Source organism: Watersipora subatra, chromosome 6 (assembly GCF_963576615.1).
Source record: "Watersipora subatra chromosome 6, tzWatSuba1.1, whole genome shotgun sequence".
NCBI lineage: Eukaryota > Metazoa > Bryozoa > Gymnolaemata > Cheilostomatida > Watersiporidae > Watersipora > Watersipora subatra.
In genome coordinates, this window is record NC_088713.1 from 37657591 (window position 1) to 37676636 (window position 19046).

Sequence of the window (19046 nt, forward strand, 5' to 3'; positions counted from 1 at the left end):
CAAAACGCCTTGTTAATATGATTGTAGTCTAGAACCTTCTTATGCCACAGCTAACAATAAAAGCCTTTTTTGGTATATGAACTTATGGAGTTACAAATGCGAAAAAAGTTGTATGTAGCTTTATGAATACATCTGATAGTTACTTCACAGCTCATCTCATTAGAGTGTACTTTTGACAGGTACTTGCTATGAGCTATCTTCAACTGATGTTGATCAAGTTGAGAGAGGTGTTGGTATCCCGACTGGCAGCCATTTCAAACTTATCCAGAAGGGAGATGTAAGAAATTATTAACAAAATTGATTACAATCACATCTAAAAATGGTCACCTATACAAATCTTAGACAGAGTTAATAAATTTACAAAGTCTTTGTCTAGTTAAAACTGCTATTCAAAATTGTTGCATTGACTCATTGCATGATTTGAAAATTAATGTGAATTTTTGATAAACATCAAAAGATCGAAGAGTTAAAAATATTTTGTATCAATTTATGGCTGTTTTCATTTTAAACTCTAAGTATTGCGAAAGAACCTAGTATATACACAATAAGTCTAAGACTGTTTCATTGATTCTGATTAGTGCTTGTTTTCTAACTTAGGTTCAAATCAATTATACTTTCCACAGCTTTATTTTGTTTAACCTTACAAGTATTTTTGCTTTCAAATTAATGTTCCAACTTACTAAGAAAGTTCTACTTCACTAAAACACAGCACTGGCTTCAATGTTACAGCTGAACCAATAGCCCTTTATTTACATTTCTAGGCAGACAACTGTGGTAGAAAGATGTACAATTGCTTACAAGATGAGGTTTGCTTTCAAGGCTGTAAAAATGTGATGCTGAATGATTCGGTCTGTGTCGGTATGAACTTCACTTATAATTATTTTTTGGATATTTATAAATTTATTGATATTTAACTTTTAGTTTTTAAGGTAAAATAAAATTTTGATTTATGTAATCTTAAAAATTTTTCTCACTGCAAATATTAATTTTTTTCTGGAGTGATCTTGTATCTTGCATAAAAGAAATATGCATGTGAACGTTCTTAGTGAGATCAGACATGTATACTTTAAACAACAGATAAATAGAGAGTGAAGGAAATCATATCTAGCCTGAGTCTGCGGATTTCCTCTAATCACTGTATAGGAAAAGCTTTCAGCCACCTAATTTTGTTATTCCTGGTAGTTTAACACCATGGTAGTACAATAAGATGATATTGTATGATGTTGTAATAAACTATTAATGAATTGAAGCTGATACAAGAAAAAACTGTCATCTTGGCCAAGAGTATAGCAATGCACGGTACTACTGGGTAGATATTACAGAAGATGCTAGAGACTCTGGTACAGTGATGGTAAGTAAGTTTTGTGAAAAATCATAAAAATTTGCTATAAAACAGAAATGTTACCAAGAAAAATACAAAATGTAACATTTTAAAGAGTTATTGGAAAAGAACCAATAAAAGTAATACAAACATACATTTTTAGGATATAGGGTCTTATCTGATCGCGAATCACCAGTTTATCATGTGCCCGCAATTGTCACAATGAAGACATGAAGGGTCAATGAGAAAAAACACAAATTATATGATCCATCACGTGGCAGTTTTTTTAAAGGTTTATCAATACTATGAGTGTACAATTGCATAAAATGTATCAGCGGTGCGAACATCACAAAAAAAAATATTTCGGAAAATGCTTTAATCTGATGCATCTCAGTACTGCAGTCTTTATAAATATGGTTTGGCTATGAAAAAATTTACTTCTTGGTTGGAAATTTTTGAGTTTTACTGCAATTTGTCACAAATATTTTTTGTATAATTTCAAAGTGTTAGGTGATTTCTGTTCTATGTCAAGTTCCAACTCTGGAGTAGAGTGTTCAATATTTGTTGAAATTGATTTTTCTTACTGAATATTAAAAGTTCATAAGAAAATATTGCAACATAGGACTCTTTTACATTTTCTGAGTACTTTTATTTGCGCCATGTTTCGTATCTGAGCAAAAATAGAGCAGAAAACTGCTCTCAATTATCTGCATTTTCAAAATAATGCCCTTTTCTGAGAACAGCACAATAGAGCTATTTCCGCTGTAATAACTACTAAAGCTACATAAATTACAAAATTACAAAGAAAACAGCTTCCTTGGCTACTTTACATATTTCTATGTCTTCTACTACAGTTTTTATAAGATGAAGGTGCAGTTTGGTGGAGGTGAAGTTGTCACCTTTCTCATGGCTCCCTTTTAGTTTTTTGAAGGACATATTAGAGTCTTAAAAATTAAGCTGCTTAATGAATTGAGGCATCATTTGAAAGACTTCAACCTCAGGTTTAAATTAGTTCTAGAAAGCTTGCTTGCTATTAGCTTGCTCCTAGCTTGCTTTCATATAAGCGTAATGCAAAACCATTATAGCTTACAATGTTTCATCTGAACAATTGTTTTTAAACCATAGTTTTATAAAGAATAACAGATAAAAATAATAACATATTGGCTAAAATTACCTCATAATTAGATTAAACATTAATATGCAGTTTCAACGTAAAACTAGGAATTTAAAAACCACATTTCTTACGGTGAATAGTAAATCCTTGTTGGACTGATTATAGAAAAAATAAAATGTGAACCATTAAAAAGAGTCACCTCTTGAGGATTGCAGCAAACAAATTTCGAATACCCATGTACGCAAGTAATATTATTAATCTTTACTAGTATATTAAACTTTGTTGCTGTAGCAAATTACTTACCTGTCAATACCATCCAATCAACGATTTTTATTTGTTAATATTTTTGTTTTGGCAAAAAAGCAGCTGTCATCTAGCTTATAAACAACAAATAAAATATAGAGAAAATCTAAAGTTTCACTCTGTTGTGAAGTTTCTTTTAGTTAAATAGCATAATATGAAAGAGGATACAACTCTCAAAAAGCGTGCTAGTCCCTACACTACCCAGTGTTATTAAAGCTATTTCTGGTAAACTTCATGTAGAAGGGAAAGAAATATATATTTTCTATAAACGCTCATTGCCAAACTAAAAGTATTTATAAGAGAACTAGGAACAGAAAATTTTAGACACATATGAGTTGCTTCTTCTATAAATAAAAGTGGAAAAGTTTAAACTGAATAACAATACAATACAAAACTATCAAGCTGGGCTTAGTTTGCAAAAAGGTTATTAAATTTTGTGATTTTTTTAGACAGTCACTTACCCCAAACAGAGAGCTTCTAGTGGGCTGAGAGTGATACTACATTCGAGTGTGGGAGGTCAATATGAGGATCCTGATAGCTGCCATCACTGGTTTTTAACCTTTGATGGTTCAAAATGTTCAAGTCCTCGCAATATTGAGCAGCTAGACTACTGTGAAAAAAAAAGAAGATACCGAAGGGCAATGGACAGTAAGTCTGACAAAATCAAGTTGAAGAATATGCATTTTCATATTTTATGAAGTAACAACAAACTGTTTTTATACAAAATATATAATGAGGGTACGATTCCTGAATATATAAAATATGCATAATGAGGTTTGATCTTTGCATGACACTAAAATTTCTGCCAGCAATAAAAAAATAATAGACAAGTTTGGTCAACTAGTGAACATGTAGTATGTAATATGTAAAACCAACTAAAAGTATCATATTGGCTTCACAAATCATTAATCTCTATGCAGGTATAAATGTCATACAAGTAAACCAATTACAGTTGATGGAACCTGTTACGGCTTGGACAAAGGAAACAGAACTATCAACCTGGTTATTGATGCTTGTGAAGGGTATGAGTTAAGAGATGGCTCTACTGGACCTGGCTCTCCACGCAGTATGATTGTCATGGAAGTTCTACCTCAAAAACTTACTGGTATGGTACTTGCCTCCACAATATAGTTTGTGGTGCAGAGGTGCTAGAAGTAAATGGGAAAATCTATCAGTGGTACAACGGTCTGTTAAATGTTAAATGTTGAAGTCATGTATGTATTAAACCCATGAGAAAGATATGTTATTAGTTTAGGTGCTACAGAAATAAGACTAATAAAACTGATGACCCTGAATGTATACTTCGCACTATCCATTGACTCCCAGTGACTCTCTCAGATCATGAAATAATGTTGTCCGGTATTAGGCTTTTTATAATACTTACTATAATAAGAACAGTGTTCCTCTGTTTAATGATCAAGTTGGATGTTGGAAAAATATTGCTCTATACAGGCATCTAACTCTAATAGCTATTATGTAGTAAAGATTAATTTTAGTTGAGCAACGAAATATTAGCAAAACCATTTTTGAGGTTTTTGTATTTAAGCGCAAAAACAAACTATCTGTATGTATCTCATTTTGGCAAATTTTGCATAATTATACACCGGTTTCATGTTTAGTATCTGAAAAGGCATCTCCAAAGACCTGCCCTCACTCCGCTGTCTTCAACTACCAGTACCATTCTTGGAATGAGGCAATAGACGAAACTTTTGACACCACCGTGACCTCAAAATTAGTCAAGGAAAGTATTACCTTAAACCACAGATTTCGTTAATACTTTATAGGCAAAAACTTTATTTTAAACAGAAACAAAAAAGGTCTTTAAAACTATGCCACAAAAATTCATAAAATGAACAACAATCAGACGATCAATAATTTGAAATGTAGCATTTGAAATACTTTTATTGCAATATATATAAAAGAATCTCCCAAAATGAGATATCTAAACAATCTACAGAGTACCGAGACTCACCTTATTTTGGTACTCTCTATAAAAATAGGGAGTACTGAAGTAGGGTGAAAATTCTATGAAATACCGATGCCCATTATTTTTGAGCAAAGTGCTTTTATTTACTGAACAAACTAAGTACCAATTTCTTTTTACTTATCAAGTCTGGTAATTTGTAGTTAAAATAACTTTTCTACTTGGGAATAAAATAAGATTACAAGCAGTTCACCTTGTTTATGATTAATTGGTGGTTTAAATGCAAGCATGGGACCAATAACTGCAGTACTGATATACAAACAACGTAATACATTTGGTTAAAAATGCTACCATTAAATCAGAAAAACATCACGACCTTCATAAATTTATCTCACCATAAGATTTATTGTTTAAAAACTTGTATTATTGTCTTTCATTCTACAGGCAGTTCCATACACCAAGTTAGCTGATGATACAAGCCTTAGGATAAAATACAATGCACTTCTTGGTGTCAAGGTCCCACTCAATGGATACAGTTACTGTGGTCGATGGTAATAACAAATAATTATACAACAATGCTCAGCTGAGTATAAAATTGAACTTTTTTGCAATGTATATAGGGAAACGTTATTGGTACGATGTTCCATGTATTTGAAATACTTTGCTTCAATGAAAATTGTAGCTGAATTGACTGTAATTTTCTGCTAACAAAAATAGCTGATACTATCATGGAATTGCTGTTATAGTTTATGTAATGCAGGATTAGAATGATGTACATGTATGTACAATTGATTTATACAAAAATGGTTAGGATGTACTAATAACTTTGTTATTTTCTGTAAATGGATACACTATCTTACTATAGTGATGCTATATTCAGACTATATTACATTATCTATTAATCAATTAAAATGAATTACTATGTTGGACGCTATCTCAACATCTTTACTGACATGGCAGTTTTCTAGGAAAAATATAAACAACTGAAGCGGTTGTAGTTACTAAACAAACTGAAACTAAAAAGCATGCTACTACGGCAAGCAGCCTCTGAAATGTTCCATTTAACTTGGAATCTAGTAAGAAATATAACTAACATTACTTTGATAATATCAATTAGCATAGAAAAAAAAGATCTCCTATAAATGAATCTTTGTTATTACGATAAAAGGGTTTTTCACCAAGATCAAATATTTTATCGCGGTAAGTGTCCTTTGCTTTGAAAAGATTGATTATTCTTGCCAGTATTTATTTTCAGTTTTGTTTGCAAATGCTTGGCATAATTTAGTCATTTTGGTTAAAATAGACAAGATTGTTAAACTTTAATAGTTTTTGCTTGTGAGATAATTACTTTTTGTTTAAAAAAAAGTACTGCATAGAAAAAATGGGAGCGCTTTTGACATGATTTTTTGTTGTTGCGGTAAAAGCACTTTCTACCAAAGTTGAATATTTTTTTGCTGTGAGTGTGATTTGCTTGGAAATAAAGTGATTATTTTTACCAGTATTATTTGCTTGTTTAGTGTAGACAGTCTTTGAATACTTCAATCGGTTGGTTGAAATATGCAGCCTTCTTAAATTTTAATCTGCTTGCTATGTAGCTAACCTATAAGTTTCATAATGTTTGGTGTTAACATGTTCTGCCGTCTGACATAAACCATTTGGTCATTTATCCATTAATTTATTCGAAGAACACTTTTTTACTCATCAAGTTGATAGCCATTTTTTACTCTGACTGTAACAAAATACTAGAGCTGCTTAACGATTATAAAAATTGATCGTGATTAATAACTGGTCTGAACCAGTTAATCTTTGATTAATCTTAGAATTAATCTAGTAAAAACCTGCATATTCAAAAACAAATAAGACAGCTACATAGAGAATAATTATATTTTAAACAATTGTTACCAGTAGTACATATTATGTACAATGTATATAAGTTACAATGTAATAATTGTTAGGAGTTTGAAAACTGTCTATGAAAGTCTATAGTTAAGTCAGCCAAGAGTTGAGGCAGCACAGTTTATTTACATTATCTGAATAAGGAGATGCCCTCTTCCTACATACAATATTGCCAGCTTTAGAGAATATCCGCTCACAGGGGACAGGAGTGCCGGTAGTCAGTAGTATTAGTTATTGTCTGCGACAGCTGGTAATGAATTTTGAGCAGTAAGATGAGAATTAGTTAAATGATATTTTAATGATGATGTGCTGTGGTGGTAAGCAATTTCTTTCTAGCATATACTGCACTTCGCTTTCTTGTTTACGTTTCCAACAACTTACAGAAATGCGCTACCTAGGGCGGAAGACATTTTTCTGCTTTCATGTTCCTATAAAGTGTCAATCTTATATTACTAATATTCTGAAGCTGAAATATGATTGTGATTCTTTGAAAAATGATAATACATGTATAATTTACTTAAGAAAGATTTTAAAAATAAACCAAAACAAACTGTAAGATATTAAATAATACTGAATTCAATTTGGTGCTATTACCTAGAAACATGTTCAAACAACTAACGAGTTGGCCGCTTACGGCTAGATCCGCGCTTGTTCAATGTGTTGTAATAACAAGTTTAATGTTAGTGACTCACTGTGTTTTCATAGTCGAGTGCAAAATAATTGTGGTTCAATTTATTGGTAAGAAAGTGTTGCTTGTCATAATAATTATTTGCTAGTAAATTAAATGGTAGTAACCCGCTACGTTGGTATTACTAACATATGGTACTAAACAGTACAAAGGAAAGAAACAACATCAAGATCATCATCTCAGTTGCATTTTAATTGAAGATTAATTGGTCCAACTCAGTTAATCGTTTCTTTGTATTGGTCGTGTTAATCGTTTAATTAACGCGATCATTGTGCAGCTCTACAAAATACGTATTATAAGTTTGTTCAATTAAAAATTTGAGGTAAATGTGCTTCACAAAATCTTTTAAATTATACATTTCTTTTTCACAAACCTAAACTCTACTTCATTGAAATGCAAATCTATTGTGACATATATTTTAATTTGACATGCGGTATCATTTACTGTCATTAAAAATTTTACTGACATTAAAAATAATTAGTATTATTCATGGGTTATAAAGTTGAAAAACCATTTCTTTTGCTTGATTTCTGACTGATTCTCTCAAATTATTTTTTCAAGGTATATAGCCATAAATGGAACTGAGTGTACACCCAAAGCCGATGTTATAATCAGCTATGATGATTTGAATACATTCCGCTACTGGTCACACCGTGTCAGAGTTTACACACGTGAGTATAGTAAATCAAATAACTTTATTGTTAATGATAGGAAAGTGTAGACATTATAAAATTTGCTATAGAATTTAACGGGTAAATTAGAACTTAACTTTTAACACAAGGTTACACTATAACTAACCTTTTCCTATTTTCTGTAATAATGCATAATTTTTACCAATATTGCTTTGACGACTACACCGATATCAATGTTTTTCATTGTATCAATGTTAACATCAACATTGATCAGAAAATTTGAAAATTTATTTGGTGCTTCACAGCTGCCAAATTGTTATGACATAAACAGAATAACCGGTAACTGGAAATATCACTCCTGACTTTATCTCGGCCCCTGTTTTTACAGCTTCATGTGTTACTTGTAATACACTTCATCGGTATAGAATCTTCTTTATAGCGCATTCAAAGTTTTACTCAAACGATTATACAATATTATAATTCTCGCTATGATAGTAGAATTTTAAAACATGGCTACTATTACCAATATTTTATATTTTTTTTGTTAAAAAAACATTGAATATAGAGTCCCATCTCAATGAAACAGTGTCCTAATAAAAAAGTTTAATTTCAATACTAAGTCTTCCTAAAGATGATGAGAGCCACTTGGTAAGCTGAAATTAATCAAGATGGCCTACTGTGCTTTTCTAAACTTGACCAAATAGTGAATGCTCTCTACATTCCTATGTATTGCCAACTTCGGCAGGTCTAACTCATTTTGAGCAACAGTGCAACTTGCCAGCTACAGTGCAACTTGCTAGCTACGGTGCAACTTGCTTGCTGCAGTAGAACTTGCTAGCCACAGTGCAACTTGCTAGCTACACTGCAACTTGCCAGCTACAGTGCAATTTGCTAGCTACAATGGAACTTGCTAGCTACAGTGCAACTTGCAAGCTACAGTGCAACTTACTAGCTACAGTGCAACTTACCAGCTACAGTGCAACTTGCTAGCTACACTGCAACTCACCAGCTACAGTGCAACTTGCTAGCTACAATGGAACTTGCTAGCTACAGTGCAACTTGCCAGCTACAGTGCAACTTACCAGCTACAGTGCAACTTGCTAGCTACACTGCAACTCGCCATCTACAGTGCAACTTGCTAGCTACAGTAAAGCTTGCTAGCTACAATGAATCTTGCTAGCTACAGTGCAACTTGGTAGCTACAGTGCAACTTGCTTGCTACAGTGCAACTTGTCCAGCTACAGTGCAACTTGCTAGCTTCAGTGCAACTTGCCAGCTACAGTGCAACTTGTCAGCTACAGTGCAACTTGCCAGCTACGTGCAACTTGCTAGCTACAGTGCAAATTGCCAGCTGCAGTGCAACTTGCTAGCTATAGTGGAAATTGCTAGCTACAGCGGAACTGCGAATTTGGTTTTATCATACCTTAATATGTAGGAATTGGACTTACACTTACTTCTTTATTTGATCAATATTGTAAGTATTTTGTTCTTCTGCTAACAGCTAGATATATATATATATATATATATATAATTATTTGATAAAATAAAACACACACATACATACATACATGTGCAATCATGTGCACATGGGCACGCATATATGCACACATCCATATGCCAACACATGCACACACACACACACATGCACACATGCACGCTCTCACGCACGCACACAGATGCACACACATGCACTTGTGTACATGCATAAACAGGTGCACACACGCACACACACACACATAATAATCATATCACAATTGGCTTGATAAAACTCTCTATATTTACACAAGGTTAATTATAAACTAAATTATATTATGGTTTTAAATTGTTGTTACAATGTTATGCTAATTAAGGTCCTTTCCCAAGCCTCAGGTGAAATGAAGTGTTCAGTTTCAGGATTTGATCATGTGAACCTTGTTTCAGTGGAGGGGATTTGTGACAATGAGCTGGAGGCAGGGCTACACAGCATTGAGATCTACATGGGAAAGTGCTACTGGAACCAAACTGAACCAACTAACTTCATAGTCAACTCTCATAATTCTTCTTCAAGACTTCACATCGAGGAAGTAAGAAAGAATAAGAAAGTAGATGGAGGTAAACAGTGTGAATATATTGAAACATTTGAATATTGCTGGTTCAATGTAGTTCTGAGTGCAAATAGTATTATTAATTATAGTAGCAATAAGGATTTCAAAATTGCACAGATGTAAGCTATGTACAGGAAATATACTAAATGTTTTAAATTGACCGAATGATTCCAAATAAATATTTCACCTTAAAAACACTTTTATCGTACATTGTGTACTGAGTATAACGACACAAGACAAGTAGACTTCATATTTAAAAAAGTCATAAGCTTTTAGCAAATCAGCTTCATATAATACAACAGGGTTCCGCAATAAATAGGTTTTTCCATAGCAATGTAGTTGTTTCAATTCTTTACGATGAATGATTTTGTATTAAATTTGCTTTCTATGAAACGTTTTTTTTTCTTTTGGTTCAGTATACAGCCAAGGACATTCCGTCTATAGAAGTCTCACAGGCTACCTTACCAGATACCACTACTATTATTTTGATGATGACACTGATGAGGGATCCCTTCTCACCGTATTGTATCAAAAACAGTTTGATGAGACAATTCTAAGGCTAACAGCGAGTGGGACTCATTCAGCAGCCACGAAGCCTGTCAGCCAATCGTGCAGCAAGTGGTGAAAGCAAAAATAATCATGATTATATTCTTTATCATCTCTAAACTAAATACATTTCGTCATTTTAAACTACTAACATACATGGCAAATCTTTGCTTTGCATGATTTGCTTGAATTTTTCAAAACTTTCCTTTTAGGAAAACAAAGTTCCTAAGTTAAACCTATTTAGAAAAACTAAGAATTTTATCGTGTTTTAATTTCAAAAATGTGAATTTTTACCATAAAAGCAGCAACAACCAATCGATTATGTTTAAACAGTAGGTTGATTTACAATGAGTTCTTATTATATTCTAGATGATCATTAACTAAATTTGCCATCAATAAAATCTAATTAAACAGGAGTAGAAAATAACTTAAAACACATCTAATAAGTTGAATCTATTTTAAAATTGAACTGCAGACTGACTGTCATACCAGAATTTTGTAAGATAAGCGCAATACTAAATTATTTTGACTTAGTTTATTTTCTATTCTATACCTTATTCTGAAAAGACATTTATAAAACAAACTTTTAGCATCGATTTGAACTATGTTTGTCCGTCACTTTTCTAACTTCTTGATCTTGTTTACTATTGGCGTTCAGTTAAACCGGCGGTAAGTAAAGTTAGTATACATACTAGCTATTATTGTAAGCATTTCAATATGTGTTAAACTTAACTGAAGCATTTGGAACTCTGAAGTCATTTAAACGTTTAGCAAATCTGATGACCTAAATATTTTGCTATGGTTTGTGTGTGAGTGTGAGACTGGCTGATATTTGTGCAAGTCTTTGCAGGTACTTCTTGATTGACAACTCAACATGCGAAAATCCTGGAGATATAGCAGGTATCAGTTTTTGGACTACCCCATCCCGCGCGTATCAACCAATGCAAGGTATGTTGGTTATTAATACAGAACTCTAAATGGTGACATCAGCTTTCTGTATAAAGTTGTTCACACACATTCTAAGTTGCAGTTACCCATGACCATTGGGTTACTGCAACTTAATGGCACCAAGTGTCAAAATAATATTACCTTGATTGGCTTTATTAGAGAATAGAAAACCAGGAAAATTATTTCAAGTTCTCAGGAAAATTGATTAGGTCCAAGACATTTTGGCCGATTCAAAAACCTTTTATGGGATTATAACTTTAGTATTTGAACAGTGAATGATAATATTTAGTAGCCTTTGTGGTAACAATTACAATTTAATCTCTTGATTTTATTTAAAGCAATTTTGCTATTAATAAAGGCTTTTTCTGGTATAAAATCCTTGAGTAGATCAAATTTTGTACTAGATATATTATCTAAGCAGAAATTATCTTGGTAACGCTCATCAAACAAAATCAAGTAATAGTCTTACTGCAAATTTAGCAGGCTCTTTGTTTGTTTGCTGTTCTTTGCTTACATTAATGATACATTATCTATGTATTAAAATAAACTAACACATTGCATCATGACTTGTGCATTAACATTTTATCTTTTTAGAATGAACTTTTGCAAACCAGTAAAAATTGTAGGTGGATACTTTTTACGTTTGGCTATTTTCTGTACCATACTAGTTTATTCTAGTTTCTACTATACTAGCTTTATTTAAGTTTTAAGTTTAGTTTCTAGTTTTGTTTTTTAAACTTTCAGCTGTAGAATAACTTCCTTTAGTTGTTGAATCTAATTTAAAATCTTCATGTTGTATAAAATTGTATGTAGATATTTTATTATTCCAAATTGTATTTTATAGAGAGTTTGTCATATATTTGAACTGTGTGCTTTCTCTAGCAATCTTACCTTATTTTATAATTCTAAGTACAACTCTGTCTTTTAATGGTACAAAGAATCCTGCTTGTGAGATTTTGTTACAGAATAGTTTTGATAAATATTAATACAACCTGCGGATTTTTATCAAACCAAATTATATTTTACCTATAATAATGTTAGCTAATATGACATTTTTATCAGAGCCTCAATAATCTCTACTTACTGTGTTTAAACTGAAATATGTAAATTACTAACCATCTTTCGATGAGCTGTTTTAAAGTCCTCCAACAGTAGTACCTGGTTAAAGTTGTTCAGTATTAGTTTGTCAGTATAAATATCTAACCTGAATTACAAAACTATTGCTAAGCTAATCAATATATGAAAAGAGTTTAGCCCAAACACTTATTACACACAGGTATTTATTTTGGTAATATGAGTTTTTATCCAGATTTGAGACCATCTAAAAGAGGAGACCTGATTAGTTAGTGTAAAAATTGAATGAATAATTTATTTTATTTTCGTCTCTTGTGGTATTAACTTAAATTATAGAAATTTGAGAAAAAAAGACTAGTACTTAGGGCAAATTAGAAAAAGTTAGTCGGTTCAGCATGAATTAATGTCGGTGAGCGTTGAATTTTCTGCTATATGGACTAGTTTTTGGAAACTATGTATTACTTGGCTTTGTTGACTTTATTGTCTCTGGACTCAAGAGGTACGATGCTTGTAAGGCAAATAAAGGAACATAGCAGTTTCTTTCACAATATCCCAGATATTTTACAAAACAACTTTACCTTGCATGAAGTTTTACTTTGGAATAGGAGACAGTAAATTTGATACTGCTGCTAGTTGTTTAAAAAAGATGTAATTTGGAAATTATCAACAACTTAGCGGTTCCATCATAGACTCAATCATGTTTTTAAATGACCTACATGTAATTGATGCTTTTCTAGTTTTTCTTTTAATTTTTCAAACTAAATTGAAACCACAAAACAATATACAAGCTTTGGCACAATATTTTTGCTTTTTCTTGTCATAAAATCAAGAAAAGGGCTAGCATTATCAGAGAGACATTACCGTAATGCAACAAGTCGGTCATGTGGGGTTGAAAACAAGTCTATATGGAATTTTGCGTCAATTGTGTCTTCTTGACAGATAAGCTGTTCTTAGATTTTTATCACTAATTGTTTTTATATAAATAGCAATGTTACCTTATTTTGAAAATTGGCCATTAACAATTGATAATTTAGTGTCCTATATTCTCACATGTCAAGTAAAGGTTCATATGAACTGAAAAACTAACTAAAACATTATCTAGTGTTTAATTATTTGGGAAGCATTGCAGCTTTTTCTAGTAATTGGTATTCAATTTTTTTAATATATGCAAGACAAAATATAACGAAAAACTGTTTTTTATAACATTTTCAGCAAAGTTCCAAGTTTATCAAGCAAAAATTGTGCTATGACCTTTTATGGTCATTGCATTTTTTCTGTTTTAATCGTAAGTTTTAACATCACACACAAAGTTGAACCATTTACATCTATTTTAGAAAACAAAAACAATTGAACTACCTTTAGGAACAAGTAAGTTCTAATTGTGTTTTGTTATTTTTCTAGTCAGCGGCGCTTGCAATGGAATAAGTTCTGGAACTCGAAACATCACCTACGCCGTCACAGGTTGCGCAGAAAACTCTGAATCGGATGCTAAGACTGGATCAGGGGCCTCTTTTCATATTTTTGTAGAAGAGTTAAGAGTAGATTTGGTAAAAACATGTCATTCTAAACCAGTTCAGTGTGATGGACCATAAGACCATTTTCTCAAAACAGCTTTCTAACTGCCTTCTCTTATGCCTACTCCATGAACAGACCAAACATGAAATCTGGCGGATGTTTGTCACTTCTTTTCTTTAATTTGTCTTTTCAGAATATTTTCTTTTGTTATCTGTCAGTAAGTTGTTTCTAGTATAAATATCTAAGACCTCAATGAAAAAGTGTTAACTAACATACACGTGTTCTGCATTCAACTTTTTAAGAATACATATTGGTATTTTCAAGGTACATATGTCGTAAAACTTTGTACGATTAGATATCATTTTTTTTAAACTGCTTTTACATTTAATTAAGATGGCACAGGAATTTTTAGCATATTTTTAGATTTGCACAGCGTGAACCCATTAGGTAATTACTTCATGACCTAACATTAAGAGGCATTGATCATTACATGGGCACAACTGGTAACCCGGATTGTTGTATCTTTTAACGGTTTATAAGCTTTAGTATGAAGTAGATTTTGTAATGTATTTCTGTTAACACAGATTGTCTGTTGCACATTCGAGTTAGAAATATTTTTCCTTAAGCATGATCAGTGGTTAGAACCTCTTATTGAGGTAAAGATTATCACTTATCAGCTAAAACTCTCTTGGTTCCCCTGACAATTTATTTATATTATTGTACATGTATATTCAAATATTCATGACTGCACATTTGCTATAATTTTCCCTCAAATTCATTACAATCGCTAACATGCTTGATTTGCATTTTCGTATTACTGTGTATTTTCAGTACACAAATACATGTATATTTGCACCAAGCATGCTAATAGAGCCCTTGTTGGGTGTACTGTACATTGAAAACAGTGTTTAATAGTTCATCATCATCATTCATGTGTTCTTTGTTTATCTTAACTTGGGATTTCCTAATAGTAGTATGTAGAGAGCAGATCTACACACGTTTGCACTTAAAGTGAGATTTTGGGTACATTTTAGCCCGAGAACCTCGGAGAATGGTGTTGTCTGATGGAAAGTTTGGGGGGTAGGTGTGTGAGTGTTGGGAGCTAAGGTTATGAAGTTTGAGAGGAATTGTGGGAAGGATGCGGTGCTGGTCGAGAAGAATTGTGGGAAGGATGACGTGAAGAGGGCGATGGTTTCGGGTTTCGATGCGATGGGTTTGGGGTTCGGGTGTCGACGAGTTGAGCGATCGATCGTCGAATGGTTGGGGTTAGGTTGGCGACCGGTGGGGTGAACGGTGTTATGTCGTTTCGGTTGAATGAACGCTGATGTTGGACGAGTTCGGGCGTGTCTATTCGTGGAATCCGTTAAATCTCCCTTCGTTATAAAACTCTTTAAAGATGAGTAATAAGAAAGGGAAAAGTCGAATGATTTATTCATTATGAAAAATTTCGTTCAACTAGAAGGAATATAAAAATATATAAAATTATGGAAACTATTCATAAGGATAATTCCAAAGTTTACAAATCTTGTGAAGAAGAAAAAGATAATACAGATGGATTAGTTGAAGATGCTGTATTATTACATAAACATTTTGATAACATCACTAAATCTACATCAAAACCGCTTCGACAAAGTTTGCTTCAATTTTTTGGACCGGTTTTAATATTACTTGCAATAACTGTAGCTTCATCTTTGATTGAATATTTTTTTATTCGGATTACAGGAGAAAAGATGAATGCTACTGTGAACTATGTAGAAGTATTTTTTCAAAATCTTATGAATAATGAAAGTGTGATTTTTGAAAACATCTCCTCATCATTATAATTAGTTGAAATGAAAACTTCAATGTTAGTAATTATCAAAACATGGAGAAAGACGGACTACAATCAATTGATGTGAGGTTACATTCTCCTTTCACATTTATGATAACAGGACCAACAGGATCAGGAAAAACTCAACTCGTTAAACGGTTGATTGAACAATCTCAATTAATATCTACCCCTTCTCCAATCGAAATTATATATTGCTATGGAATATGGCAGGAAGCTTTTGAGGATATGAAAGGAGTGGAATTTCATGAAGGATTGAAAGATCCGAGTACTTTTCCCAAAGATGGAGAAAATAGATGGATGATCATTGATGATCTAATGGAGGAATTATCATCAAATATCAAGATGGCTAACAATTTGTATACTCGAGAAAGTCACCATCTAAATATTAGTATTTTTACTATTACACAAAACTTATTCTTTGGTAAACTTAGAACAATTTCGTTGAATAGTCACTATTTTTTTATAGGAAAAAACCCCAGGGATTCTACATCAATCACATTTTTAGGAAAACAAGTTTTTCCTGGACAAGTTAAATATTTTCAGGAATCCTACCGAGATGCAACATCTTCACCATATTCCTTCATGAGACTGGACCTCCGACAAGAAACCGATGATACAATGAGAATTATGGGAAATTTCCCTCCTGTTGACTCTACGCCTATGATTATTTATAAGCCTAATTAAGCAATCGATTTTGATTGGTATTCCATAATTAAATAAAACAAGTATATATTCCAAGTTCTCTTTAAATATTCACCGTACTACTTCTGTATCTTCCTCTGAGTGATTACTATAACATCACTAAAATTATCACATAGATATGGCTGAAACAAAAAGAATTCAACGAAATTTACTAACTTTATTAACTCTAGTTGGTGATTCTATTTCTTCTCAACATTCAATTATTAGAAATGCTAAAACGGATTTAATTTTAGCAATTATTGATTGTGTGAAATTACTCATTAAAAGAAAAGAACGACTAACTGATGCTCAGTATAAAGCTTTGAGTCGACAAAGTACGAACATCGCTCGACTGATTAGTCCTAAAACATCGAATTTGGAAAAGAAACAACTTTTGCAAAAAGGAGGGTTTTTATCGGCTTTACTAGGTCCGATCGCGGGTGCTATACTCCCAGGATTAGTTGAACCATTGCTCGGAGGATTGTTTAAACCACGAAAAAGAAGATAATTAAGTTATCATGGATAATTCTCCACTTTCTAAGAGAATGAAAAAAAACAGAGTAATTCTGCAAATACTGAACAGTCTTACAGATGAACTTGCAAGTTCCGCTTTACCTCATATGAAAGAAGAAGTAATTAGAACATTACTTGAAATTGTTAAAAATATTAGATATGGGAATGTACCTTTAACGAAAAATCAATACCATTCTCTGAGTCAACATAAAAAGGAGTTGATGAATATTATCGATGAAAACAAACCTCTTAAATATAAACGAAAGATTTTGCAAAACGGAAGAGGATTATTGAAACGGATTATAAAGCCATCCCTCAACTTGTATTAATCATTCAGCAGGAAGATGAGCTTTCCTAAGTACACAAAAAAATTTTTTTTGGTTTCTGAAGACGAGTACAAAAGAAACCAATTTAAAAGTCAACAGGATTCAAAAATTATCAATGATGGCTATAGTTCGTCTCTTTGTTTTAATCCAATAGAAAATCCAAGAGTAAGTAAGGTTAAGGAGACCAGAGATAGGATGCGTCAAATTAATAACGATAACACTATTTCAGACTATAACAAAGTTAATTTGTATGCAGCTGAACTTCAAAATTTTTTAGATGAAATGAAATCAATTCGGAGTTATCCAATTCAACAGTCTCCGACTATTCGAAAACCGATTTCAATGATGTCACAAACACCTTCAGCACCTCAAAATTCAAAAGAAACTCTAAAGAAAGACACACCTGAATTACCCGAAGATAATTCGTCTCAAGACTCTACAGTTTTAAAAGAATCGCCAAAAAAAGAAGACACATTATCACCACCGAAGTTAAACGAAGAAGAACCATCGTCAAAATCTTCTAGATCTTATTCCATTTCTTCAATAGTTGAAGACTTTGGTTCGAAACAAGATCAAACTAAAGCGAAAAAACTTCTGGAAAAATTGGAAAAGTCTGGAAATTATGATTCTTTAACCGGGAAAATAACAGGATCTACAGGAGAGATTAAACCTGAGAACTTACGAAATCTTCTTGAAAGAAAGTTTCGTGATAAAGATAGATCAATTGTATTTTCTCCCTTTTCTCCAAATTCATTTGAGAAACAATTTAACCTATTTGAAAAAATTATCAAGGAGTCGAACTCGAATTTATCAAATAAATCAAAATCCAATTCGAATAGATCGTCTTCACGAAAACCTTATGTAGGAACAAGAGGAAAATGGACGACTTACTAAATGAATTCTATTATACCCCGGATCTAACATCTTCATTAGGTGGAGCACGAAAACTGATTGAAGCACTTTGGAGAAAAGAAAGCGAACAAGAAGTTAGAGATTGGTTAAGTGGTGAAGATGCTTATACGTTACACAAACAAATAAAAACGAAATTTAGAAGAAGACCTACAATTGTTGCAGGAGTTGGTGAACAATTACAGGCTGATTTAATGGATGTTAGATCTCATCGAGCTGAAAATGATGGAATTACATTTTTACTTACATTGATTGATGTTTTTTCAAGAAAAGCATGGGTAGAACCTCTTGTTAACAAATCAGGTATATTGGTAGCAAAAGCCTTAAAAAAAGTATTGGATGGAACTAATTATAGAGTTTTTCAAACAGACAAGGGAAAAGAGTTTACAAATCGAGATGTCAAAAAAGTTTTGAAAGAAAATAAAGTAAAATGGTTTACATCTGAGAATGAGACAATTAAAGCTTCCATCATAGAACGATTCAACAAAACATTACGAATGAAGATGTATAGATTCATGACATATTCGGATGAACGAAGATATATTGATGTTTTACCACAAATGGTAAAAGCATATAACAATACTATTCACACAACATTAGGAATAAAACCGAATGATGTAAATTATGAGAATCAAGAAAGAATCTGGAATAGGATTTATGAAAATGGAGAATATAGTTCTGACAGTACTCCCAAATTCAATATTGATGATTACGTTCGTATTAGTAAAGCTAGAACAGCTT